We start from the raw sequence: 27,600 nt of genomic DNA, 5'->3' as shown, positions 1-27,600 counted from the left end.
TGTGTGTGTGTGTGTGTATGTGCATGCAGTGCTCACCACCCAAGTGTTCAGAGCAGTGAGTGGAGCATTGATGGGCCCTCCTGCGCTTCCATTTGGCTCAAAACTGGAGCCATTCTGGAAGTGGAGGGGTGACGTGATGATGCAGGGGCTGATGTGATGGCATCACTATGTCACCTGGCTTGGGTATCAGCCGGCCAGGCAATGTCACTGCCTCTTTGGAATGTCTTTCCTGCCAACAACCTCCACTGCCATGACTTTTGTCCCTACAGGAACCTCCTCGATCAGGGTGCAATTCATCTCTTAAGCCTCCTGGAAGGGCACACCATAACTCAACCACACCCAGGCAATTGTCCAGATACCATTATTTATTCAGGAATACTTTTATATTCTTTGTTCAGGCCACTATCATGATATCTACTTTGGAAGCAGAACTTGCCCAGTTCATTGTGGCTTTAAATTTCCTGTCAGTCCTTTTTCCCTTCCACTGAGTCATCTCAAGTACAATCAACTCAGCCCATCTGGAAGTTTTGCTTCCCCCCCCCCCTCAGTGGCAGATCTCCCCTGCCCCATGCCCTGGGGCAAAGGTCCATGATGGTGCTCCACACAGGATGCTGCCACCCCCACACACAAATCAGCCTCCCTCCCCCCACTTACCTGAAGTGCACAGAGCTTTGCACGACTCCAGGATGCTTTGGGGTAGCCTCCGGGAGCTTCCCCGACACTTTAAACTGTGCTTCCGGCAGACCAGAAGCATGTTACCCACCATGTCAGGAGCCTCAGGCAGTCCTAGAGGTACACGAGTCTCCACACCTGGGGCATTTGCCCCTTTGATTTAATGGCAGGTCTGCCACTGCCTCTTCTCTCAATTAACCTGTGCCAAAAATACAGATAAACTCAGAGAACACCTTTTTTTGTGTTTCCAACTTTGTAGGAAGCACTTGCACCACCTTGGAATCATACAACCATTTCCAATCAGAAAGCTATTCCAAGCCATGCTTAACAAGAAGCCTTTGCTTTTGTTTTTTGTTTTTTTTAATATGTTGTAAGCCGCCCTGGGTCCCTTTGGGGAGAAGGGCGGGATAAAAATAAAGTTTTTATTATTATTATTATTATTATTATTATTATTATTATTATTATTATTATGTATCTGACATCAGAAGGATCTAAATAGACAAAAGCTGTAATCCCATGTGCACTTTCCTAAGAGCAAACCCCACTGAACACAGTGGATTTTACTTCTGAGTAGACATGTGCTGAAATGCTCTTTTGAAATGTTGTGCAGTTTTGTGCATATGATTGTAAACACTAATAGCACAATCCGAGGTGTGTCTATTCAGAATTAAGTCCAATGGAGCTTCAATGTTCAATGGGCTTCAATGTTCAATGGGACTTCCTCCCAGGAAAGGGTGTATAGGATTGTCACCTTGTCTTCTCTAAATTATACTGAAACAATTATACAGTAGTCTGAACTTGATAAGTGCATCTTAGTTTCACATTAACAACAAGAAGAGCAATTACAGCATGGTCAGTGTCAAAAAAGTAGTGTTAAAGCCTTAGATATCCTTCTTCATACAATAAGAGGCGAGAAGGATGCATAGTGTCTAAGAAGACCTACATTGCAAGGCTGCCTTCTGGTTCTCAAACCCATCTATCTTTCTGGTACAGGCATGCAGAAAGTGTAATCAAATTCCTGATCCCAGTTAATAGTTGTCCTCAATAAGCAGCTTTGACTCAAGTTTTTTTTTTTTGCCACAATGCAGTTTATTCTAATTTTGTAGAACGATGATGTATCAATTAAAACTAATCCATCTTCCAAGTAGGAGCTGTTTCAGACTCCTTTTATCCTGAGGAAGGGAGTGCATGAATCAGTAATTACAAAGCATTGCTCAGCTTCTTCTACTTAACTTTCATCTTTGGGGGAGATTAATAGACATCCTTGGGATGCCAGCTGCTTTCTATTTATCAAAGGGATGCCAGCGGCTGGCAGCTCTCATGAAAGACCAAGGAAAGACTCTGCTGGGTGTGTGTGTGTGTGTGTCCCCGTCCGTGCGTCCTTCAGATCCCAGGCAAGTGAAGAAACATCAGTGTTTCTACATTCTTAGATACTCCCAAGTAGTGTTTGTAGATATGATCATGTGAGTGACGGAATAATCACAGAACTTTCCGTTTGTTCGACAGTGGCATTCCAATTTGTGGCTAATCAGGCTTAAGCATGATCAAAAGGTAGTAATTTTTAAGTCCTGCTTATTCCTGCTTCTCTGGCCAAAAAAAAAATCCAAAATGCTATTTCTTCTCCTTTTTGCGTTTCAAACATAACTAGTTTCCTCTACACATCTTTTGCAGAATTGGTACTACAGGTTGAATATTCCATATCCGGAAGTGTTCCAAATTTTGGATTTTGGAATGCTGAATGTAGAGCATGAACCTACCGTTGGCACGGTCTGTGCTGGCTGTTGTAGGGTGAGGCCCCCTGCTCGTCCCTTCCCATCACCCCCTGCAGGGCCCTCTGAGTCGCCCGCTTGACTCAGTGGCGACTTTTGTGCAGTCCAAGGGCCACAGTGTGGCTAGCTTCCTAGTGACCCGTGCACTATAACAGTAGTCATGTGTTTTGCCAAATTCCTAGTCCAAGCTTCACCTACAGAACCTATGCCCACTTTAAACTAATGAACTCTCCTGTGTGTCCCAACAATGGCCCCAGTTCTGCACTGCAGCACTGCTTGACCCCACCACCAGGGTAGCTTGCCTGTTCAATCTGCAGAGGTCCTCCTTCCTCCCCTCTCCTGCCAGCAGCTTCTCCAGTTACTACAGCAACACTTTGGTCCTCAGCAGATCTTTGGCATGGCAGCCACACACCAGTCTCCAGTAGTCTCTGTTCCAGCAGTTTCCAGCATTCCCCATTCCCGCAATGCTCAGAAGTCCATTCGCCTGTCTCTCCATTAGTCCATTGGTCAGTCAGCAGGTCCAGTAGTCTGTCAACCAGTCCATTAGTTCCTCAGTCAATTAATCCATCAGTTTAGTTTGCTCTCTCTTTCTCCCTCCTTCCTTTCTTCTGGTATTAACCCCATGCTTGCTTGCCAGAGCAAGGGGCCACGGTTGACACCACACCCTATCTCCTATCTTGCATCATCATGCAAATCAGTAAAAAGGTTTTAAACAAGAAAACATGCCGGCATATCCCAGCATGCATTGTGCTATGCCAGCTAGCTCCCTCCAGAGCTCAAAACAAGTAAATAAAAAAAGCTCAAAAAATTGTGGTTCTCAGAATACTTCAGATGTCAGAATTCTGGATGAGGGGTGCCCATCCTGCACTAGCCCTTCCTTGATCAACGGAGTCAGCACAGCGGTTCTTATGTTGTGCGACATGCATTTGAAGTGTTGTGAAGTTTGGTATTCATAATCAGCATGCCAGCAAACAAAATTGAGTCTTGTTCATATGACGTGGTTCCACTTCCAGACCCATCCCACAATTCATTTGCATGGGAATTAGTCTTGGCCTGGCAACACACTGAGAATCCTCACTTGATGAAAAAGATGCCCTGTTCTTTTACACTTCATTTACAACCAACATATTTGTGGTTGTTCAGTGATTTACAGCATCAGTAGCACATGGCTGGCTTCTTTTCAGTCCTGCTGTCCACATGATAACCGCTTACAGTAAATTGCCATGAAATTGTTCTCTTTTCTTGTTTTCTTTCCTTCCTTCTCTTGGGTATTCATGAATATGCCTCTTACTAAGTAGGTCTTGGTGAGAAAAATTGGGGGTCAGGCACAGTTCACTCCATTCTCTTTTGCATTCTCCAAACACGGACAAAGACATCAAATACTGTTTTGAAACCTGACATTGCATTGAAGACAGTAAAACTTAAGTCAGGATTCCATCCCAATAACTGAGAAGTGTCATAAAAGACTTCGGAATTAGCGATCTCTCTTACATTCCAGATTATTAAGTACAAATAGTTCCTGTATTTTGATAAGAGCTGTCATCCAGTTGAATAAATCTTGTTCATCATAGGTGTGTTAATCAATTAATCGATTTGATCTACATACATTTGCATACGAAAAACAGTAGTTTTGAAGGGGAAAGCATATTTTTGTATTTCATTAGTGTACGTTCGGTGTCACAGTATGCCCAGCTTGAGAAGAGGCATCGTTTCAGTGTGTGGAATAGGGGAATGTCTCAAATGGATGAACTGCTGGGTTTGTCACCCTCATTCATATTATAAATAAGAATGCGACAAAAGACTTACCAGACTTACAAAGCTCACCTACTCCAGTATCCTGTGACTAACTGGGAGCCCCCAAGCAGGAGATAAGAATCTGCTCCTCTTCTGCTGCTGCAGAAGCTGATATTGATGCTGCCTCTGAACCTGGAGAAGGTATATACAGCCATCCCCCCATATCCACTGGGATGCACTCCTGCTTCCACCCCCAGATACCAAAACTTCGGATGAAAGTGAACCCTGTACTTACTGTTGCTCCACTGTTACCCTGCACATGCCCGATCTTGTCTGATCTTGGAAGCTAAGCAGGGTCAGGCCTGGTTAGTACTTGGATGGGAGACCGCCTGGGAATACCAGGTGCTGTAGGCTTATACCATAGTCTTTCGAGACTGAAGGTTGCCAACCAAGCATGGTTTCTCATGTCTCTTCCTTTGCAGCACTCTTCATTTGCAGCCCTTTCTGTTACAGAACCTTAGAAGGGAAATGTGAGAAGCTGTAAGCCAGAATGCTAGAGGAGGGAGACAGCTGGAATGCTAACAGGTAGTGGACAGTCTCCTGCAGCCACCTCATACAGGCTCCTTCTGCTGCCTCCATGTCCTTCCTCCTGCTCCTCCAAGGGTGAAGATGCAGAAGCACTCACGCCGTCCAGTTCTCTCCCACTGACAGTTCTTGATTTCTTGATTTCTTCCTTGACAAAATGAAACAACCAAAACAACGTTAAGTGAGAGCTTGCTGTGTTTCACTGTCTTCACAGCAACCCATCCCTGTTATTCAGCTGAACATTGACCAGATATTGATGCAAAAAATGTGCATTTATGACCAAGATAGGCCTCTTTCAACTCAAAGCCTAGCAGACTCAGAGCCCAATCATAACCAACTTTCCAGCACTGAAGCAATCCTGTGAATGGAACACATGCTGCATCCTGCAATGGGGGGGAAGTCTTGGAGGCCTCCTCAAGGCAAAGGAACATTTGTTCTCTTGCCATGGGGCTGCATCAGCATTGGGCAGTTGGTTAGGTTTGCACTGTCAGTCAGGGTCAGCTCAAGACCTCCTGACACAAGAGGCAGCATGGAAAATGGATGTGGTGATGGCATCTGGCCTAGATACCTTTAAAAGGGGTTTGGACAAATTTCTGGATGAAAAGTCAACATAAGTTACAAGCCATGATGTGCATGTACAACCTAAGAATATAAGAACAGCCCCACTGGATCAGGCCATAGGCCCATCTAGTCCAGCTTCCTGTATCTCACAGCGGCCCACCAAATGCCCTGGGGAGCACACCAGATAACAAGAGACCTCATCCTGGTGCCTTCCCTTGCATCTGGCATTCTGACATAACCCATTTCTAAAATCAGGAGGTTGCGCATACACATCATGGCTTGTACCCCGTAATGGATTTTTCCTCCATTACGCTAGACGCCATCACCACATCCTGTGGCAAGGAGTTCAGAATGCCAGATGCAAGGGAGGGCACCAGGATGTAGGTCTCTTGTTGTCTTGTGTGCTTCCTGAGGCATTTGGTGGGCCACTGTGAGATACAGGAAGCTGGACTAAATAGGCCTATGGCCTGATCTAGCTGGGCTCTTGTTCTTTTGAAAATGCTTACCCCCTTAACCAAAGATGTGCCAGCCCACAATCCAGTGATCTAACTCAGCACTCTCCTTCTCTCCACATTGGCTTTAATTCTCTGTCTGCCTCCTTCTTTTCCAATCCAGGGAGAGAAAGGAGAAGATGGAACAGGTGGAGCAAGGAGGTGGACAAAGATGGATGGGCCTTCCACTGAACTGCTGCTTGAGGCAACTGCCTCATTTGGCCTCGTGGATGGCCCTGAAAGGGCACTGGTTTCAGTGTAAATGATCACAAAATCCCTCTCTACCCCAAATACTATAAGTGATGTGGATTAAAAATATCTGTTTCTGGGTAATCAGATCACAGTTTGTAAAATAGTTTGGCCTTTAATGACTCTAAGTTGTGACAGGAAGCACAGTAACAGGAAGGAGTCTGATTTTGTTAAATAGGTTCTGGTCTTGCACTGTACTCTAGGGATCTGGGCTAATCTCATTAGCCCTTCCCTGTGCAGCTAGTTTTCTCTTGTTTATGCTGATAACTTCCAGAATGTTTCACGTAAGTTTTATTTTCTTTTATCTCTCACTACCTCCTTCTTGGAAATAAAAAGACAATTTGTCAGTGGAAATGAGATAATCACATACAGCTTGGCTTTATACCATTATCCGTATTGCATTACGGCACATCCCTGGGCAATTTGGCTACTTAAAGGTTGTGGGGAAAATACAGCAATGGACTTACAGCAATGGGCATCCGCATATTTCACTGGCATTACCTTTCAGTGTGTAAGGGTGACATACTCACATTAGCAAAGACATTGTAGTCAAATGATTGCAGCAGGAAATTGAGTCAGGCTTCTGTGTTCTATTAAGCTTCGGACAAACTCACTCTAATGGATAATTTATCTGATTAACGGTTTTCTCCCCCCAGTGTGCTTTTTAAATGCATGTTTAATGGTAATTATTTGGAAAACACTTTGTAGAAATATTTCAGCCTATTAAGTTTGCTCAGGTTTAATCCGTACTTTTCAAAAGGTCATAAAGGAGTAAAATAACATATCGGAAAAGGGAACCTAATGAAATGATTTATTCGGCAGGACCTGCATCCAGTTTCATTTGTGGTTAATGTGATATCCAGGGCCATAGAATGAGGCAGCCTAAACCTACGGATAAGCTTCATGTGGGAAGGAAGAAGTTTGCTATCTGAAAGCTTGCACAAAATAAGGCTTTGTAATCCTCATTGTCAGTGCACAATTGAATGCCCATTTAAACCTGCACAAATTGAGATGGGGCAGTCCTCTCATGGATCTTTGCCAACTCAGGGCCCAATCCTATCCAACGTCCCTGCACCTTTGCAGCAGCAATGGAACCCCAAGGTAAGGGAACAAATGGTTCTCTATCTGCCCACTCCCTGCCCCTGTTACACGCTCCCAGCACTGCTCAATGTAACCAAATATTCTTATTAAGGAAGCAGAAAAAATTACTATAAAGCCTGGCACTAGTGAAAGTTCTTTTAGCACAACTGCAAGAACCTCAGCAGGACTGGAACACAATCTCCTAATACCTGAAGGAGTATACCAGATGCCTGCCCTTTTACCTGATGGTGCTCTAGTCCAGTGGTCTTCAAACTTTTCATTCCTGTAAGCTGCTGCGACCCCACAACTGAGGTCCACTGTGGTCCTGAAACCAAGGTTGAACAACACTGCTCTACATCAAAACATGCCAGGTATATGGTCCAGTGTAGAAGAGGCCATTTGGGTAACTTGATCACAAGAAGTTTCAAAAAGATATCACTGTTTCAACATGGTGACCTACTCCCATGCCCCCAAGGGAAATATTGTTATCCATTTCAGCCTTTCATCTCTTTTTAGCAAACTGATAGGCCTTACTGCTGCTATGGTTTATGTCCATGCTTGGAAAATATGACGGACAACCCAATCCCATTCAGCACTGCCACAGCAGGGCCGCACGGTGCACGCCTTATCCAGAGCAGAACTTGAGCAGGTCAGAAGTCTTCTTAGAGTAAGGGGACATTTGTTACCCTGTGTCAAGCCCCAGCCCGCTCAATTGGGCTCCTCGGATTTGTGCCAGCCAAATTGATGGCGTAAGAGAATTCCCGAATAGGGCTTTCAGACCCTGGACTGTGGTCTGGATACAGCAGAAGACTCCTCTACCAATGCCACACCCTCCCAGGCCTGATCCACCCTCTCTCCTCCCCAACCCTGAAACACCTCTCCTCACCTCCGTTCTGCCATTCCCTTCCCCTGAGCCATTCAGAGCTGAACTTACCAGTGCTGTTGGCTACCAGCCTGGATTCAATGCTGGCGGGATTTCACAGGCCTTCACCCCAGCACTCCATGAATTGTGCAAACATGCTTTACTGCACTGGTATAGGATTGGGCTACAAGATGGAAAGTACTTAAAGGTTGGTTGATATGTCCTGTGTTTGAACAACCATAATAATTTGTTTGAACATTGAACAGCTGAAATTCTAACCTTGGCTAACTGAGCAAATAGCCACCATTGAAAATGGTGGCTGTTATATTTTATGTTGGGGGGAGGGAACAGTCCTGTTCATTCCAACATAGTGTCTTTTTCAGTGGTTGGTTGCTGGTGCCTCTCATGAGATTTGTTTCAGGATGTGAGCCCCTTTGGGAAGAAAACATCTCAATTCTTTTGCTATGTAAGTTGCTTTGAGAACTTAGGGCACAATCCTAACCAAATTAGCTGTGCCAGCAGGGCATGTGCTGCATCCTGCAGTCACGGAGGCCTCCTCAAGGTATGGTCATGTTTGCTCCCTTACTCATAAGTTGCATTGCCCTTATGTCGGTGCTGGAAAGTGGGTTAGGATTGCACCCTTAGTTGGTGATAAGTGGTTTTTAAATATTCTTAGTAATGATCAAATAATAATATGAAATGCCAGCTATACCCTTCTCACCAAGTTCATTGAAAAACTGCTGGAGCTTTCTGGATTCTTCCCTTCACATCTGATGCTAATTACGAATGCTGAACAAGTAAAAAAGCATGTCTCAATGGCTTTTTAAGGAGAAAATTCTACTGTGAATGAATCAAAACAAACTGGGCTGTTTACTCAAATGGCTTTCAATACCAACTCAAAGAGTGGTACTGACATAATTGGAGAATAGTGTCTACTGTGCTGGTGAAATGAACAGAAGCAACTTGAATTCTCAAGGAATAGTAAAACTGGCTCTCTTTTTTTTGTGTTAATCTGGAATCAAGAAAACTTCCACCATAAGAATGCCTTGCCAGTTCAGAAGAAAGGTCTTCATCTGTGACCTTGTAGGTATCCCTTAGAAGTTCAAAGGTCTAACATGATGTCCATCTCCATTCCTTCCTTGATTCCAGAATCTAGTAAACCAAGGTAAACACATTTACATAGCAGGTCCACTTTTAGTTGCCCTGCCTAATAGTCATTTATAGACATATCTTCCATGAATTTTTAATAAAAGCCATATAAGTTAATGTCCATCACCACAAATTATGTCCGTAAGGGCACAATCCTAACCCACTTTCCAGCACCAACATAAGGGCAATGCAGCTCTGAGGTAAGACAACAAACATTCCCTTACTTTGAGGAGGCCTCTGTGACTGCCACCCAACTGCAAGATGCAGCCCACATCCCATTGGCATAGCTATGCCAGTGCTGGAAAGTTGGTTAGGATTTGGGCCTAAGTTACGACTTTTGCATTACATGAAGTATTCCATTTTTTAAAACCTGAGTATACCTGACTATATCTCCCCTAGTAACAGGACCATTGCATCCTAGACAACTGTACCCCAGGAAAATGTGTCCTGGTATTGGACATTTGCATCCCTTCTTTCTGTGTCCAGGATATTTGTGTCCCAATATGTGTATGTTTATATTAGATGTACTTCTTTTATTTTTAAATTGCAAAGGTAGGGTTAGGGTTGAGATAAGAGGTTTAGGATATATAATGTGGGGTTTTTTGCCCAATAATAGCTTGTTTGTTGCCCCATTATAATGGAATGAAAATGACCGGGACACACACACACACAAAAAGAACAGATGTGAATATTCAGGGACACCAATGACCAGAATGCATTTGACCAGGACACAATTGTCCAGGGCGCAAATACCCTGGTACCAACTTCCCCTCTCAGCTTCATTGCATGACCATTAATTACATGGATGATCCTTTGTAAACTAATGGGTGACTGCTTATTTAGAAAAACAATGAAATAAATGATATGCTCCTATTCTGGATAGGATTTTCCTACAGTTCCATTAATGAGATCAGATCCATGAGTATAGAGCAGCGGACTCCAAACTGAAGACCTCTGCGAAGCCAAAACTCCCTCCCCGCCCCGAGCGGTGCTTACTGCTCTGCTGCTCTAGTGCTTCATTTGTCACCCATCTGGGCATAGGGATGCTCTGAGCAGTTGTGGCTATGACTCAAACATTCTGGTACAAAGCCTGCGGGAATGTGGGCCATAGATACAACTGCCCAGAGTATCTATGCCCAGATGGGTGACAATGCAGTAGAGCAGCGGAACGGTAAGTGCTGCTCATGGAAGGGAGGGATTTTGGTGGATGCCAGATCCAGCCCACTGGCCAGGGTCTGGCAAGCCCTGACATAGAGGAATGAATGTGAAGATCAATTCCTTTCAGTGAAGAGAATTATGAAATGTCTGTGATAGATATTCCATGAGCACCTATTGGAGTCTTCCCTAGCCTCCAAAACCACAGCAAATCTATACAGAGTACACAGAGACAGAGTGCACATATTTATCATAAATTATGACCAATGTTCAGGGATGGCCTAGCATTTTCAGAATTTCTATTATGTATTTTCTTGGGTGTTTTTTTTAACTATTATTTTTGCCAGGGTTTGAGAAAACATTTCAATACAAGGTTCGCTGGGACATTGCCAAGTGTTTTCTGCCTTTGATTTTCTGCAAGCCCTCAAGCCATGGCTGAGGTTCCCTGAATTCCAGACTTTTGTCTGCAAAATAGGCCACTGTAGAATACAAGCAATGATTAATGTTCCTGTACAGCTACCCTGAGGAACTGACCTTGGCACTGGTGGGACCTGAATTGGTGAAAAATCCCGATCTCATCTTTCATTAACATTAACCATCGTAACCACAGCTTGGCCCAGATCTTGGGCAGCTAAGTGAATCACAAAGCCATCTTTTATCTTCAGCATACATAAACTCTTCCATATATAACCTTTACAAATAGAGGAGTATGGGGGCTGGGTGGAGTGGGGGAATGAAGAATGCATAGTGTATGGTTATTTTTCTTTTCTCTCTTTCTCACAAGGGCTTGTGATTTCTAAATAGCTCCGCTATAATATTAGCAATTACATAAATCATGCTACATGGTTTTAACTTTCTCGGTTGTTATATAACAATAGCTTAGAAGTTTTAGAAATAGCTTTCATTATGAACAGTGAAACTGTTCAATTATTCAATATTCCCTTTTGTGGAACATGCTATTTTCTGTCTGGTATTCTCTATCACTTCAAGCAAAATGTGCTGGCTGATCTGTATACAACACACAGGCACGTTACCTTCCCCTTAACTCCCATAAGAGCAATGCATAGTTTTGTGTGTGTGTGCTTCATTTACATTTCTATCCTTGTCCCTTCCTTCCCATTTGGGCTGCTTACAGCACAATCCCATCTTGCACTGGAACAGACAGGCCAGGAGACTTGCTCTGTATCCAGTGCAAGATAGAGCCCCAAAGTGGCTCAGCCAGAGGTAAGGGGAAACTCTTCCCCTTAACTCTGGGTAAGTGTCAGGGTTGGAACATAACCCAGACAGAATTTGCAGGCCTGAATAAGGCAGGGCCAAATGTATTTCCATGTGAAGTGCTGAGTCATCATGACAAAGGGTCCACAATGCACTGCAGTGTAAGTGTGTGTGGCTGATGAAATCACTTGGGTGATGCAATCTCTGGGATGAGGTCATGCATCACAAGACAGGATGAGGTAAGAGGATGATGCAATACCCATCCTGATTGGCTCACAGGTCCTTATAAGGAAGGCTGTGAGAGCCCTCATTTGTGGGTTGCTGGTGGTCGTGGAAAGTCATGTGTGGTGTGTTATTTGCTGTATCCTCTTTGCTGCATGCAAGTGACTTCACTGTGCTGCTTCATCTGTTTTGCTGCTGCTACTGTAAATATTTGTAAATACAGACTTATTGGTGGTGGACAACTGCCGTGTCTGTGTATTCTCTACTGGGTTGCAAGTTCCTACCTTGAAGTTGCATTCCTCTACTCTGCCTGATAAGGTGAAGCTTACTCTCTTCAACAGTAAGCCACTGCAGCTCCTATGGGTCTCCTCAAACTTGCGCCACCTCCAGAGGCGATCACCTCCGCGCTTCTTGGAAATAGAGGTTGGGATCCGGCATAACAACCGGGTACCAGCCCCACCTCCTGCTCCCTGCCCACCTGCCCCCAGGACCACCCTCCGCTCTCTCTCCCCTGCACCAGAACATCTCCCTCCTCCCTGTCTCCTCCCCACCCACCCCAGAGCCTTGCGTTGGCCAAATTATTTCTAGCATGCTTCTTACTAGATAGAACTGCACATTTCTCATATTATACAATTCAATCTCAGTTCAACATCTGATTTTAGTCCAGCCGATGTCCTGCTGAAGATCTTGCCAAATCATGAACCCATCATCCAGCACAAACCCCTGGGGGATAAGAATAGGTCCTCAGTTTGGCTGCACTTGTCGTAAGAGGCGACTAAACAGCCACCGGGTAGATGAGACTTGTCAGCCTGGGGAGGCAGTTCATCCGAGAGAAGAAAAACTCTGATCCCAAACCTCCACTGCCTTGTGGCTACATCCAGTTATGGAAAAGGCTTCAGGAGTCAACCTCGAGGCAGAATCCGGAGCCGGAGTCCCTGAGGCAGTTCATGGCTGAACACAGTCACATTCTGGCAACTCCTGTGATGCAACCGTATTGGCTTCTGCCTTTCCATTGGACCATTTCAGCGACGTGGAGAGGGGGGATTTGCTGCATGGGTAACAGCCTATCCTCCATACCTACTTTACCCAGGCTTCGCGCACTGGAGAGGACACTCTGTTCCAGAACCACTATTCAGAGTGCGATACCATAGTCTTCCGAGACTGAAGGATGCCAACAATTGCATCCAGCACATAGCCAAAAACATCTTGTGCAAAGTCCTCTCCATCAAACCAGATATCACTGTTATATCCTCTGTACTACCAGCCTCCTAAACTTTTGCTCTGCCATTTATCCATCTTAGGGCACAATCCTAACCAACTTTCTAGTACTGACCTAGCTGCAATGCAGCCCCAAGGTAAGGTAACAAACATGCCCTTATCTTGAGGAGGCCTCCTTGACAGCTTCCCCACTGCAGGATGCAGTGCGCGCCACATTGGCACAGCTAGGTCAGTGCTGGAAAGTTGGTTAGGATTGTGCCCTTATTCAACCACTGCCCTTGGATGGTGCCAAAAAAATAAACAGCTTAATGTGTTTATGAGCATGACTTTTCTTTCAACATGAATGTTTTATTCTAAGATTAGTTCAAGGTTTTGCCAGAGCTCTGCTTTCCAGCATCCTGATTATTACTTCTTCAAAGTAATTATTTTACCACTTATGTTACCAGTGCCCTCTTTCTTCTGTAATGTGGGACTAACTGGTCAACACTGTTCACCTAAAATTTGACTTGCTTCACTTACAGCCCAAACCTATCAAGCAAACCTATACCTTGCTTCCTAAGGTCCAAGTGTTCTGGACCACAATATGGGGGGGGGGCATACCCGCTGATCCCATATCTGCAGTTTCAGTTAACTGTGGATTGGGTCTGCGAACCCCTCTGCGTGCACTCCCCTCACACCCCCTCACCTTCAAAGGGTCCTCTGACCTCTGCAGAGGCTGCGTGCATCTGCCCATAGCCTCTGCTGGGCTCAGAATGTCTGTAAGTATTTTTTTTAAAAGATGCTACATAGAGGCCTATGTTTTCCATGAAAACCAAAGTGACCTTTTTAATGCCTTTTAAGGCATAAGGATGTCTAGGGAAGCTGTGGAGGTAGTAGCATTTTTTTGCTACTTACAGTCATTATGAGCCTGGCACAGGCCAGAGGTGGATGCATGCAGCCTCTGCCAGGCTCAGAAGACCCTCTGGAAGCGAGGGGAGCAGAGTTCTTCAAGCCTCTTGGTGCAGGGTGGGGCACTGGGGGGGTATCCCTGCTTATCCACAAATTACGAGTAACTATGGAGGTTCCAGAATGAAACCCCTACTGATACCGGGGCATGCCTGTACTATATTTTTCAGAATTACGCACAGACGGACATTCTTCCCACTACTGGATTTTTTTCCAGCAGTTATGTGCTCTCAGTCTATGGAAGATTTTGTTCCTGAGTTAGCACATTAAGGACCCTGTTTTGGATAGCTGAGTTCTACTTTTATAAATCTTGCCAGTAAACCTTAAGAATTAAGTTTTGATTTATACACCGTTATGTTCAGGATCAGATTTGGCTACCCGATTGCTGAAACATGCACTTGATTTATAAGGGCTGTGCATTTGCAGTAAACACGCTTTGCTCTTCTCTTCTCCCAGCAGCGTGTACAATGGCTTGCCCACTTTTTCGTAATGCTGCTGAATGTGCTGGTTCACAAATGCTTTATTTTTCCCTAGCTGACAAGGAGTAAGACTCAGAAAACTAAAAATTGCCTGGGCGGGTCATATCAAGGTCCGCTTCATCCAACATGCTGTTTTCAGAAGGAACCAGTCAGAGATGCCTGGGAGTTGCAAACTAGAGGTGATCTGAAAAGGTCTGTAGTAACCTGGAAGAAGGGCTATGAGGGGCTAATTGAAATACCATAGCTTAGTAACACTAACTAAAACACAGTAGCTTAGAAAGGCTAATTCCATATTGATCACGGCAATGCTAGCTAGAAGATGTTTGTTGTAATGGAACAGTTAGATTAAGATAAAATTAAAATGGCAAGGTTCAAAGGCCCTGGATGTTGCAAATGTTCTGCAAGGCACGTTTGCGGCACCCAAGGAGCAAACAACACTGGAGGCCAGCACCATCCCATTGATGCCTCAGTTGGAGCCCCATGGTTGGCAACCTTCAGTCTCGAAAGACTATGGTATAAGCCTACAGCACCCAGTATTCCCAGGCGGTCTCCCATCCAAGTACTAACCAGGCCTGACCCTGCTTAGCTTCCGAGATCAGACAAGATTGGGCATGTGCAGGGTAACAGTTGCTGTCTCAGCTGCTGCAGGAAACTAGATAAGTACTGAGTGGTGTGCAGGCATGGGGAAGGTGGTGGGAGGCCGTGGGGAAGTGTTTCTGGGTGGGGGAATGTTTCTGGGAGGGTGGAATGGGGGTGGGACTGGCTCAGGAGGGGAGTAGAACTAGCGGAGGCCTCGTCCACCAAGTCTCCTCTCCCAGGCTCGAAAGCCCAACATGGGGCTTTTCAAGTCTATGCCAGCGAAATAGCTGGCACAGCTCTAAGAAGTCCTATTGAGCAGGCCCTATTTACTTGGGGTAATGGGATGAATGTCCCCTTACTTCGTGGAGATCTCTAGCCTGCTCAATTCTACCACAGGATACAGCAGGAGCCATTTGGAGCTGTTGCTCCTGTGCTGGGTAGGATTGGTACCTAACTGTAATATTTTTGGGTTGCTGCTGTCGAAAGGTGAACAGACTCAGCCTTTCACTTGCAAAATAAAATAGCTGCAGTTATCTTTACTTCCTGTGTTGGTGTGCTGCTTATGTCTGGACAAAAAGCCGGTCCTGTGAGAAGCCCCTAAGGGGGTTTCATGACAAAGGCAAAAGAAGGTGTAAAGAAGTTTTGTATGCAGGAAGAAAAAGCCATGTGTCTGTCCTCACCAGAATTATGTTGAATTAACTGTATTATATCCAAAGTTATAGCCAAGTAGCCAGAAGAAGAAAACACAACTGCCATATCACATAGTAAAAGGTTCAATTCCCAGGTTTCTGCCTTATAACAAAAAGATCAACAAAAATTAAGGATTTCCTTAACTCAAAACTGACCAATGAGACTGATTGTTCTGAGAGCCAATGAGGTGTTGTTATGACACAGTAGGGAACCAATGAAGTGTTACTATGGGTTCACTCTCATTTTCAAACAGATAAAAAGAGAAAGTATGTAATGAATACATGAAGTCTGGCTTCTCATAGAGAGGACTTGTATTATTACAAACATTTTGCTAATATGAAGGGTACAATTTATGGAAATGGGCTGCCAAGGGATATGCAGCTCTCATTTTCATATGAGTTCATACTAGAACTCTTTCAGGGCGCAATCCTGAAAACTACTTGTAAAGCAAGTTTGCGCCTCCTCGAGAGTAAGCCGCACTGGGCATGTCAAACTTGTTTCATACAGAGGACCAAAGTTAGCATTCATGGAGCCTGCTAAAAGTGACATCATTAAGCAGAAAGTGACATCATTACTTTGATGATGGCCAGAAATAAGCAGTTTGTTCTCATATAGAAACTAATTAGCTGCAAATAACTGAAGAGAAAATGTGCAAATCTTGTTAATATTTTCAAGAGATGAGAGAGCCCAATTATAATGAGAGTGGAATAAATTGTTTCCGGGGGCCACATTCAACCCATGGGCCTTATGTTTGGCACCCCTTGTGTAGACAGTGCTAAGTTAGAGGGACAAACAGTCTGGCTTGGAATAGAGCGGCTTTCTATGTATGTTGTCAGTTCCAGAGTCTTTCATGTTACCTCTGAACCAGGATAAAATACAAAAGTAATGTTCTTAACCTTTCATTTCATTAAAGGAATTCAAGAAAATCTTAGGCCAATGGGCCTTAGAAAAATCATGAAGAGGGACATTTCCTAAAGCATCATAAGGCAGAAATCCTGTTAAACCAGAATGTGCAATAAAAGTGAACAATAAACATGTTCACTTACATAGCCCAGCACTAAATACTAGCCAGAAGTGACTCATTCATTCTGCAGTTCATAAAGCACATTTTAAAAATAAACTATTCATTTTTTTTCTGCTCTCCCTAAATATAAAAAATGTACTTAACAGGAAAGACAAATTTATTACTGCACTAATTCCACAATTTGAAACATTACTCAAAGTCTACCCAACTGTCAAGCCAATGGAATCACTTAAATTAGTTATTTTGATCCAAGTAATTATTGCATAAAATGGGGATTTATGTTAAATTTCTCAAGTAATTTCATTTTATTAGTGACATGCCATAAAGTAATTATGGAGTTTGTAATTACTGCAGTGACACTTTTTACTTAAAGCAAATAAAATGGCTTTTTAAAAAAAAAAAAAAAAAAAAAAGCCATATTCACAAATATATAACCATTGGCAATTATTTGTATAAACAATTAATTAGTAATGGCAATGAAAAAGTAAACAGCTGTTTCCCACAAAAAGTTAATTGGGGCCTTCTATAAAGGTTTGGAACTTAGTCTCATGCTGCTATAAAGAATTAACAAACCAAACCCTCAGTCAGGAATGTCTGGGAGTAGATTCCAATTTTAGAAAGTAGCATTTTCTAAAGAGTGAAGCCCCTATTTCTGACGTAGAAGGCTCACGTGTCTTAAAATAGTAATGCCATTTTGTTTTGTGTGCCAAGTATTTGCAGAAAAAGAATACGGATCTCTGTCCTAACATTATAATTTCTTCGATCTTCCAAATCCCACAATGTTAGGACTGGAAAAAATAATTATGGTTCACAGTTAGAATCTTCAAAAAGAGTGCACCTTTTCCTCAGCCAAACTGAAAGGTTGCAACTGAAAGATGACTGAAGGAAGAGGGATACGGTATGTTTGACTTCAGACACAAGGATGACCTGAGATGGATGGAAGAGAAAATTAGAAGGTTGGGAGAGAAAAAAACACACAGGTCCTAGAGACAAAGACAGCAGACAGGCAGACCAGTATTATAAATTGGGAATGCAATCTTAACCTGCATTGGTAAAGTTGGGGTGTCCCCTGGGGGCTGGGGATAAGAATAGACCCTCAGTTTGGCTGTACTTGTCCTAAGAGGCGACTAAACAGCCACCGGGTAGATGAGACTCGTCAGCCTGGGAAGGCAGCTCATCTGAGAGAAGGAAAACTCTGATCCCAAACCTCCACTGCCTTGTGGCTACATCCAGTTATGGAAAAGACAAGAGTCAACCTCAAGGCAAAATCCGGAGCCAGAGTCCCTGAGGCAGTTCATGGCTGAACACAGTCACGTTCTGGCAACTCCTGCGACGTCGCTGGAACCAACCATATTGGCTTCTGCCTTTCCATTGGACCATTTCAGCGACATGGAGAGGGGGAATTTGCTGCATGGGTAACAGCCTATCCTCCATACCTACTTTACCCAGGCTTTGCGCACTGGAGAGGACACTCTGTTCCAGAACCACCATTCAGAGCGTGACACCATAGTCTTCCGAGACTGAAGGATGCCAACAACATAAAGTTGGGGTGCAGTGGCCTATGTTGTAGCCTACGCAGGTTCAGAGGTGTCTGGAGGTCACCTTGGAGTAAGGGGATATTTTTCTCCTTACCCTGTGTGATACCCCAGCCTGCACTATGGGACAAATCTGAGCAGCCCATGTAGGGCTCCAACATCTGGAAGTGGGGGTTAGGATATGTTGTGTGCTGCGACCGCTAATACCACCCCCTCCCGGGCCTTATCCTCTCCCATTCCACGTTTCTCCATCCAGAAACACCCCTTCCCCACCCCTGAAACACCTCTCTGCCACCCTCTCCCACCCCAGGCACAAACTTACTTGCTCCAGCTGGTACAGGAACAGGATAAAGCCCGGCCAATCTGCTAGCCCAACTGGCTCTCAAGTCAGCATAAACATGTCTTATAACATGTTTGCAACACTTGAGAGCCAGAGCAGGGGGCCTTCGCTGGCACAATGTACCATTTGGATTGGGTTGTGGAAGAATTCTTGATTATAGGCAGGTTTGGCCCATCCATGAAGTCAGCTTGTAGCCTGACAAGCGTTTTATTTCTTGTATTTCAATGTGTGAAGAATGGGACACGTGGTGCTGGGTGCCTGCCAGGAGAGCATGATCCAGGCCGATAATATGCCTTTAAAGCTGGAGTCATGGCAAGAGGCCTTAGATCACACAGTAGCAAGGAAGGCCATACTTTTACTCTCTCAAAGCAATCACAATTCCACTCTGTCAGACTGGCTTGGGATTTTCTTGGAAAATTCCAGCAGCAGCTACACCTTGCTGGCACAGCACACTTGATTCTCTAACAACAGCTACACCTTGGGAACTTCTTCAGTTGAGGTAAACAAATAGCTCGATCACTGGCGTCGCTAAGGGGGTGCGGGCTGCACCGGGTGACGCGCCGGGGGAAGACGCGCCCTGGGGGGAGGACATGCTAACATCACGGCTGTAGGAGCTAGCGCATCAGGCCATACACTGTTGGATGTGGAATGTCCAGCGGAACGCAATGCAAAAAAGCAGAACTGAAATAGCTCCTTTCCTTCAAAAATTATGGCCAAAAAACCAGAAGGAAAAAATGCATGGAGCCCTATGGAAAGTGAAAGTGAGCCGTATCGCACGTTTACTCGTGAGTAGGCATACTTGCCATAGTCCTTCGGAAAGGGCAGGCTGAGAGGACTCCAAGGATGTCAGAATGGTCCTGATCCAATGAATGCAGCCCCCAAAACACCTGAGAAGGAAGTCTCGCCCTCTCTTCTGCAGTCTATTGAGCTCTATGGAAAGCAAACTCAGCCACGTGGTCACATTTTCTCATGCGTAGGCAGGCGTGCCTTGCCTTTTTGTCAGGCCAGGCAAAGGGGAATGTGAGGCCACCAGAAAGGTCCTGATCCGATGGAGCTGGAGTGCAACAAATGCTCCAGAAGGCAGCCTCCCCCCCCCCCCACTAAGAAGGACAAAGAAAAGAGGCTTGAACTGGTAAGGAGAAAGTTTTCTATTTTGCACTTGCAAAGCCAGAAGGGTCTTTATCTGGATATGCCTGAAACAGAAGAACTTTAAACTGGGCACTGGGGAGGGCTGGAAGTCTCACTGATTCTTTTTTCTTTTTTTTTTGGGGTGGGGGTTATTGCAGACATGCTACAGAGTAAGCTCCATTGATCACTATAGGACTTATTTCAGAGTAGACATGCATACGATTGGGCTCACAGGCTGCAATCCCACCCACACTTTCCTGAGAGTAAGCCCCATTGAGAGTAAGTCCACAATAGGACTTACTTCAGAGTAGACATGCATAGGATTGGGCAAACAGCCTGCAATCCCACCCACACTTTCCTGAGAGTAAGCTCCATTGACCACAATAGGACTCACTTCAGAGTAGATTCACTTGGTGGAACAGGACTGGCTCCCCCTTATTTAATTATTTCTTTTATTTTAATTTAATTGTTTATAATTATTTATTTTAATTTGCTTGATGATGTCACTTCTGGCCATGACATCACTTCCAATGGGTCCTGGACAGATTGTCATTCTAAAAAGTGGGTCCCGGTGCTAAAAGTTTGAGAACTGCTGCAATAAGGTGTTAGTAAGTTGACACGGTGTGTGTGTGTGACTCTACAAGTTTTCAAAATCACTAAAATCAGAGTTTGGAGGAATAATACCATCATGTTATATATCAATCAATGCGTAATTTCATGCAGAACACAATGAAACAAACCACATTGAAATATCTGTGTTCTATCAAAAGGTACAGCCAAAAAACCAGTGGGGGCGGGGCGATGGTACATCACCATGCCCACCACCTGGGGCGTTGGCCCACCCACTGCATGGGGTGAGGTGCAGGCCTCCCGCACCAGGTGACACGAATCCTAGTGACGCCACTAAGCTCGATCCAGGAGTTGTCTGCCCTTTACGACAGCATAACACAGTTCCACTTTAGTACACTGCCTCACAGCCATGCTGGGTCTGCCACCACAAACGTTGCCAGCCAGCTGAGCATGGGGTTGGGCTATCAGCAAATGAAAGAAAATACAAAAGAACCATCTCCTCCATATTTGAAATGCTTAATTTAATGAGCCCTTTAACATGCAACAGTGATGGCAAGCAATCCTCATTGATTCTCAGGTCTACGTAACCCTGTCTTCTTTCACATTAAACTTTCTGTTCTAAGAGAATCATTCAAAGTAGGCTGGCATATACCAATATTGTAGCAGTGGACTGAATGCCCAGTATGGCATTCAGCAACACATCAGACGGAGGTCATTATCAACAAGAATAAGATTAACAACCCAATCCTATGATCGGGCTGTGCTGCCAGAACTAGCATTCCAGCAGCGCAGTCTGACTTATGGTGTCTCAAAACATGACACATTATAGCAAGCAGCCAGGTCACTGCCAGAAATGACAAGCAACGCATACCTAGAGCCCTCTGCACAAGTAGGTCAGGGATGGAGGTGGGATGTGGGCAGGAAGGAGGAGGGAGGGGTGAATCCAGTGACAATGGCACATGCTGGATCTTATTCCCTCCATTCAAAATATCCCCACCCCTTTTATCCCCTTGGACACACACCACCAAAAGAGGTGGTGTATGTCTGAAGAGATGCATACAAGGCCTCAGGGCTTAGGCGAAGGTAAGTAAAAATTATTTTCATTTACCTCCTGTTTGCCCTTTGGGTGAACCCCTCCCACCATTCGGTGCAGCACATGTCTTTTTGGTGCTGCTGCATGAGTGCTGGTGGCAGGGGGATAGTATTGGGGCTTTAAGCACAGTTCATATCCACTGAATAAGAATATCTACTAGTTAGCAAATGCTCATTTGAAGAAAAAAAGAATTTTTTCAATATAAAACAAAAAAAGTTTTGATGCACCTTACATCCCAATCCTATCTGTGCTTCATACTGTCAGACCTTGTGATCCAAATGATAAGGCCTGGGCCACTCGCATGGCAGCAGGTCTGCTGTTCTGTGGGCCACTGCTGCTAGCACAAAGCTCCAGGGGTTACATATGGGTGCCAGTGACTCACAGAACCTCTGACGTTGCTGGTAAGTCAGTGCGGGTGTATTGGGGTAGATTATGACAGGGAGTAGGCCTGGGTGGAGGAAGGAGGAGGAGAGCAGCAGCTGCGCACATCGAATCCTACACTCCCCTCCTACCCTGAAGAGCCTTCAGACCCACACCAACAAAAGAGCCGGCATAGGTGTGCGGAGACCAAGAGGGAGGTCATGTAACCTAGAGAGAAGTAAGTTAAAATTGTCTTTACTTACCTCCTGGCTTGTCTGGTTTCCAGCTGGCCCACAGCATGAGCTAGTGGGGGTAGAAAAAAGATTAACTAGATTAAGGGCTCAATCCTATCCAGCTTTCTAGCTCCAATACAGCTCTGAGATAAGGGTACAAATATTCACTCACATTGCCTCTGTTACTTCCCCTCCCCAGCATGTGCTTCATTGACACGGCTGAATCAGTGCTGGAAAACTGAATAGGATTGGGCCCTTAAATTAGATAGATCTTGTTGGCATCCTTCAGTCTCGGAAGACTATGGTGTCACACTCTGAATGGTGGTTCTGGAACAGAGTGTCCTCTCCAGTGCGTGAATCCTGGGTAAAGTAGGTATGGAGGATAGGCTGTTACCCATGCAGCAAATCTCCCCTCTCCACATCGCTGAAAATGGTCCAATGGAAAGGCAGAGGCCAATACGGTTGGTTCCAGCGGCGTCGCAGGAGTTGCCAGAACGTGACTGTGTTCAGCCATGAACTGCCTCAGGGACTCCGGCTCCGGATTTTGCCTTGAGGTTGACTCCTGAAGCCTTTTCCATAACTGGATGTAGCCACAAGGCAGTGGAGGTTTGGGATCAGAGTTTTCCTTCTCTCAGCCTTCCCAGGCTGACGAATCCCATCTACCCGGTGGCTGTTTAGTCGCCTCTTACGACAAGTACAGCCATACTGAGGACCTATTCTTATCCCCAGCCCCCAAGGGATAGATAGATAGATAGATAGATAGATAGATAGATAGATAGATAGATAGATAGATAGATAGATAGATAGATAGATGCTTGGAGAGAACACTTCTGGATCAGTAATTTTAAACATTTTTATTTGTACAATGGAGTTAAATACTTGTGATATTTAGCAAATATAGATTTATTGACATATAGAGCATGTAACATCTGGTGCTGTAGCCACAGTAGTGAAAAGATTTATTTCAAAATAAAATCAAACAATTATTTTAGTGGTTGTTATACTTTCTGGGTCCAGTTTGCTTTCATAGACATGTTCAAAGCCACAGGTGTGAAGGTGTGGGTGTCAATTATTAACAGTTGCCAAGAGGAATCTTCAAAGAGTTCCCTCCCTCCCACAAGAATAAAGGAAGCTAAAACAGGAAGAGGAACAAAGCGGTGGTATTCTTATGCACAAAGGGAACACAGTCGGCTTTGGTTGTAAAAAAGTGCATATAAATAAATACAAATAAAATTGTTTATTGATCAAAGTTGTCAGTGAGGACAAAGCATGAAACCATTATTACTGTGAAATGTCAGCACAGGTTCTCATGGTTCAAAGGACTAAAATAGCCTTTTGAATGAAATGAAATGTATCCTTTAATGTTTTGTGTGCTTCCACTTAAATACTGGAACATTTTTTTTGTAAGTCCACATTTTTATTACATATAAGTATGTAAGTAATTTGGTGTTTAGTGATATCATCTATTACAATTATCAAAGCTTTGTATTTGTACTGTTCAATGTCTGACTGACTAATTTTAAGCAAGTGCACAGATAACAAATAATACAAAAACCCAGTACTGTAAAACCCCAATAATCCTGCACCTTCAGGACCTATATGGTGCTGAGTTATTGAATATACCAGACTATGAGAAAGTGCTAGCCTGCCCTTGAGGATTGTCTAGATCAGTGGTTTTCAACCTTTTAGCATCTGAACCTACGTTTTCGAGTGAAAATCCGTCAGGACCCACCAGAAGTAATGTCATGACCGGAAGTCATGAAGGGAAATCAAGCAGGGAAATTTTTAACAATCCTCGGTTGCAATCCTACCCACACTTACCCAGGAGTAAGTCCCATTTACTATCATTGTTAAAAACCTGTTATATAGTACATAGTAGCCTGTTATAAGTACAGATCTGCCACATTTCCCCAAATGCAGTCACATATCATGGTAGCATCAAATCTAATATATTAAAAATTAAATATTGAAATGAATGGGGACCCACCTGGAACTGACTCGGGACCCACCTAGTGGGTCCCCACCCACAGTTTGAGAAACACTGGTCTAGATCTCTAGACATGTAGTTGCTAAAAGAACACTACAGGAGGCAACAGTGAGAACACTAATAGGAATAGCAGAGGACTTCTGGATAGCAGAAGACTTCCGGTTAACGTTCTCGCTATTGTCTCCTGCAACATTCCTCTAATAGCTATGAGTCTAGGTTCTTGTTGTCTGCTTTCTTTTCCAAAACAAAACCAGGGAAGACTTCCTTAAACTAGAGGGTCTTTAACAGCTTTTCAAGGTGAAAAGGGGGTTCCAAAGGAGATCCAAGAAGGTATCCTCCTGCTACCATTTCCTACAGCCTAGAGTGAGAGGTTCTCTCCAGAAGACACAGGAAGATTCATGGGGGGAGGGAGGTGATCTTTCTGGTATTCTGGTCCCAGGCCATTTGGGGCTATAAAGGGTCATAAACAGCACCTTGAATTTTATCCAGAAGCAGACTGGCAGCCAATGCAACTGAAACAGCAAAAGTGTGACATGATCATAGAACTTCTCACCCCCTCCCCATTAATAATCTTATGGCTGTATTTTGCACTGGCTATAGCTGTTGAGGGGATCTTCAGGGTCTTCAGCTGTTGGGAGGAGGGTCTTCAGCCCCACATACAGTATGTTCCAGTAACTGAAACAAGAGGTGACTAAGGCATGGACAACCAAAGCTACTGCTCCAGAAGTCATGCCCCCACCATCATCCAGGGACGTCATCCATCATCCATCATCCATGAAAAGGACAGAACACCTTGCCCTTGTGGCAACCCTGATGCATGACCTGCCTAAAGTAAAGGCCTAGGAAAATTTACTCCTCAATGTAGGCTCAATGGATGGATGTTAAGTCTGCCTGGGTGGACAGAGCCTCTCACCTCTGCCACTCCTTTCCCTTCAGTTCTGTCTCATTTTGCACCCCTGCAGCAGAGGGGCATATGTCAATGCCTCCTCAATGAAACTGTTGCTGCTCGCTAGGCTGGCACTGTTATAGAGAGAAATGCACCTTCCTGGAAGTAGACCCAAAGCCTGGGTGGTCAGTCTAGGATGGTAGATAGGGTAGATGAGGCCTCTTAGTGGGCCAGGGTTGTCTCTTCTGCTACCAGCAAGTTCAAATTGCAAATGACTTGTGCATGCAGTGAGTTTTTACTGTGGCTGACACCTAATTAGGTCTGGAAGCAATTTGTAGATTGAATTTCAACTCTGTTCTCTGATATATAGAACCAGAAAGGGAAAGAACTGTGACTCTGCAAAGCGCTCCTGAACGGACCAAAAGTTGGAGCAGTGTGTGACGGTACAATAGTTCTTCCTGAACACACTGAACATCCTTGAATTACTCTGGTTTCATGGCTTATGATTTTGCATCCGTGCAAAAGCACAAGGACTCCTGCTGGGTACAAATAATCAGTTATGCAGTATGGAATATGAAATGTGCACATTAGCCAAAGAAATGTAAAACAATGCAGTATACATGGAGCATAACGGTCTGTTCTGAGGCAATGCTTTGATAGATGCCTGTGGCATTTAAAAGCAAATAATGCTAGCACTGTTTCTTTGGGTTTGTCAGAACTGCACAAACATTCTCCAAAGTCCAGCACAATAATGTATTAAGGGCCCAATTCTAACTGGTACTTGGGCCAATGCAAATCCCTTGCATCAAACTGGGAATGTCGCAAAAGTGCCATAAAGCACCTTTGTGCCACATTCAGGTGAGATAGGCCAGAACATGGATGGGCCCTGGGGAAAAGGTGAGTTGTGTTGGCCGAGTTTGCCTTGCACGGAGGTCTGGGGGGGCATGGAGAGAGTGGAAAGGAGGTGGGAGGGAGGCATTTTGGGGTGGGGGAGGGCAAGCGGCGAACATTCCCAGGAGAGATGGGTGGGGAGCATGAGGCGGGGCCAGGATGCGGCAGTTATGTCAGATCCTAGCCCTGTTCCCGGGTGGTCCAAGGCTCTCCCAGGCTGCTCAGGTTTGCACCACCTCGTCAGGTGGCGCAGATCCAAGTAGACCCATTGGAGTTGCTGCAGCATGACACGGGACAAGGGGAAAGGTTTTCCCTTGCCTCGTGCCAAGCTGCAGAGAGCCCTAAACATGTGCTAGATGCAGTGCAGGCCCACTGGCCTGCCTGTTTCCAGTGCAAGTTAGGATTGTGCCCTAAATGTGTTATATACAAAACTTCTTGACATATCTGGTGTGGCCCTGTCATGTCCATCCCCTGGGTGGGGCCACCGGGTGGAGCTTCTGATGAGCCAGTACTGGTGGCAGCTGACTTACCCCAATGAGTAAGGAGTCGAGGAATTAAAAAAAAATAGTCTATGCGCACGGTTTATTCTAGTTATGGATTCACATTCATTGGGATCTTGTTGCTTCACAAGACCCCGGATATTAGTCCTTAGCACAAGCAGTGCTTCAGTCTTTGTAAGCTGGAATACACAGGGTTCCCTCCCCTTTGAAGCACCTTCTGGCATCTTGGGTTCCCCAGGCCTCCCTCAGGTTGTCAGGAGCCTGGCGGGAGACTCCCCAGGATGCCCTTTACATGCCCAATTTCTGAGGTCTTCCTTCCCCTTAGGGGCCAGCTCTCCCCCAAGGATCACCCCGACTAGGGGCCTTTCTGCCCTTTCAAGTTCAGGTAAAGGTCTAGAGCAGGGGTGCTCACACTTTTTTGGCTCGAGAGCTACTTTGAAACCCAGCAAGGCCCGGAGATCTACCAGAGTTTTTTTACAATGTTCGTGCCATCATAACATATAACATTTATGTGTACAATGTATGTTGGTGTACCTTGCATAACAGCATGAGCCAATATTGCACAACACAACATAATTAACCATAAACATTTCTTGTAATTACTTGAGTTTACTTTGATGACTTGCACTGAAGTGAATCAGCCAAGGATGCATAGTCCGGACAGTAGCTGCTGACAGCCAGCCTCAAGCACACTTCCAAATGTTCATCAGTCATGGTGGAACTTAATGATCTTCATGTAGGAAAAGGCTGACTCACATAAATAAGTGGAGCCCTTCCTGCCTCAGGTGCTCTTATATCCCTGAGGGCCCTATTGCCTTCAAGTGGCTGCAGCTGTGCAGCACACTCTGCTGGATGCCCAGCCCTTACCCTTAAAGGGGCCACTGCTGACACCACATCTACCTCCTCACCAGATCTTCCTGGATTCCAATACAAGTGTGGGGGGGGAGCAGATCTCTATACAGACCAGTGCAAAAACAGGGGAAAGGTGTGGGGGAGGGAAGATCTCTATATAGACATCACAGCAAGACCAGTGCAAAACCCCTTGCACACAGAACCAACAGATGGAAGTTGGGGGGGGGGGCAGATCTCCATACATACCAGTGCAAAAACAGGGGAAAGGTGTGTGGGAGGGAAGATCTCTATATAGACATCACAGCAAGACCAGTGCAAAACCCCTTGCACACAGAACCAACAGATGGAAGTGTGGGGGGGGGCAGATCTCTATAGATACCAGTGCAAAAACAAGGGAAAGGTGTGGGGGAGGGAAGATCTCTATATAGACATCACAGCAAGACCAGTGCAAAACCCCTTGCACACAGAACCAACAGATGGAAGTTGGGGGGGGCAGATCTCCATACATACCAGTGCAAAAACAGGGGAAAGGTAAGTCAGCCCCAG

The 27,600-nt window shown here is 44.9% G+C and overlaps 1 pseudogene; it reads left to right on the top strand.

Moving 5' to 3' along the window:
• The first annotated feature begins 4,467 nt into the window (after window positions 1–4,467).
• On the top strand, window positions 4,468–4,589 carry LOC136637432 (5S ribosomal RNA; annotated as a pseudogene).
• The last annotated feature ends 23,011 nt before the right edge of the window (window positions 4,590–27,600 follow it).

Source organism: Tiliqua scincoides, chromosome 1 (assembly GCF_035046505.1).
Source record: "Tiliqua scincoides isolate rTilSci1 chromosome 1, rTilSci1.hap2, whole genome shotgun sequence".
Taxonomy (NCBI): Eukaryota; Metazoa; Chordata; class Lepidosauria; order Squamata; family Scincidae; genus Tiliqua; species Tiliqua scincoides.
Note: the sequence above shows the minus strand (reverse complement) of the source record. Positions and strands in the feature narration are given on the sequence as shown.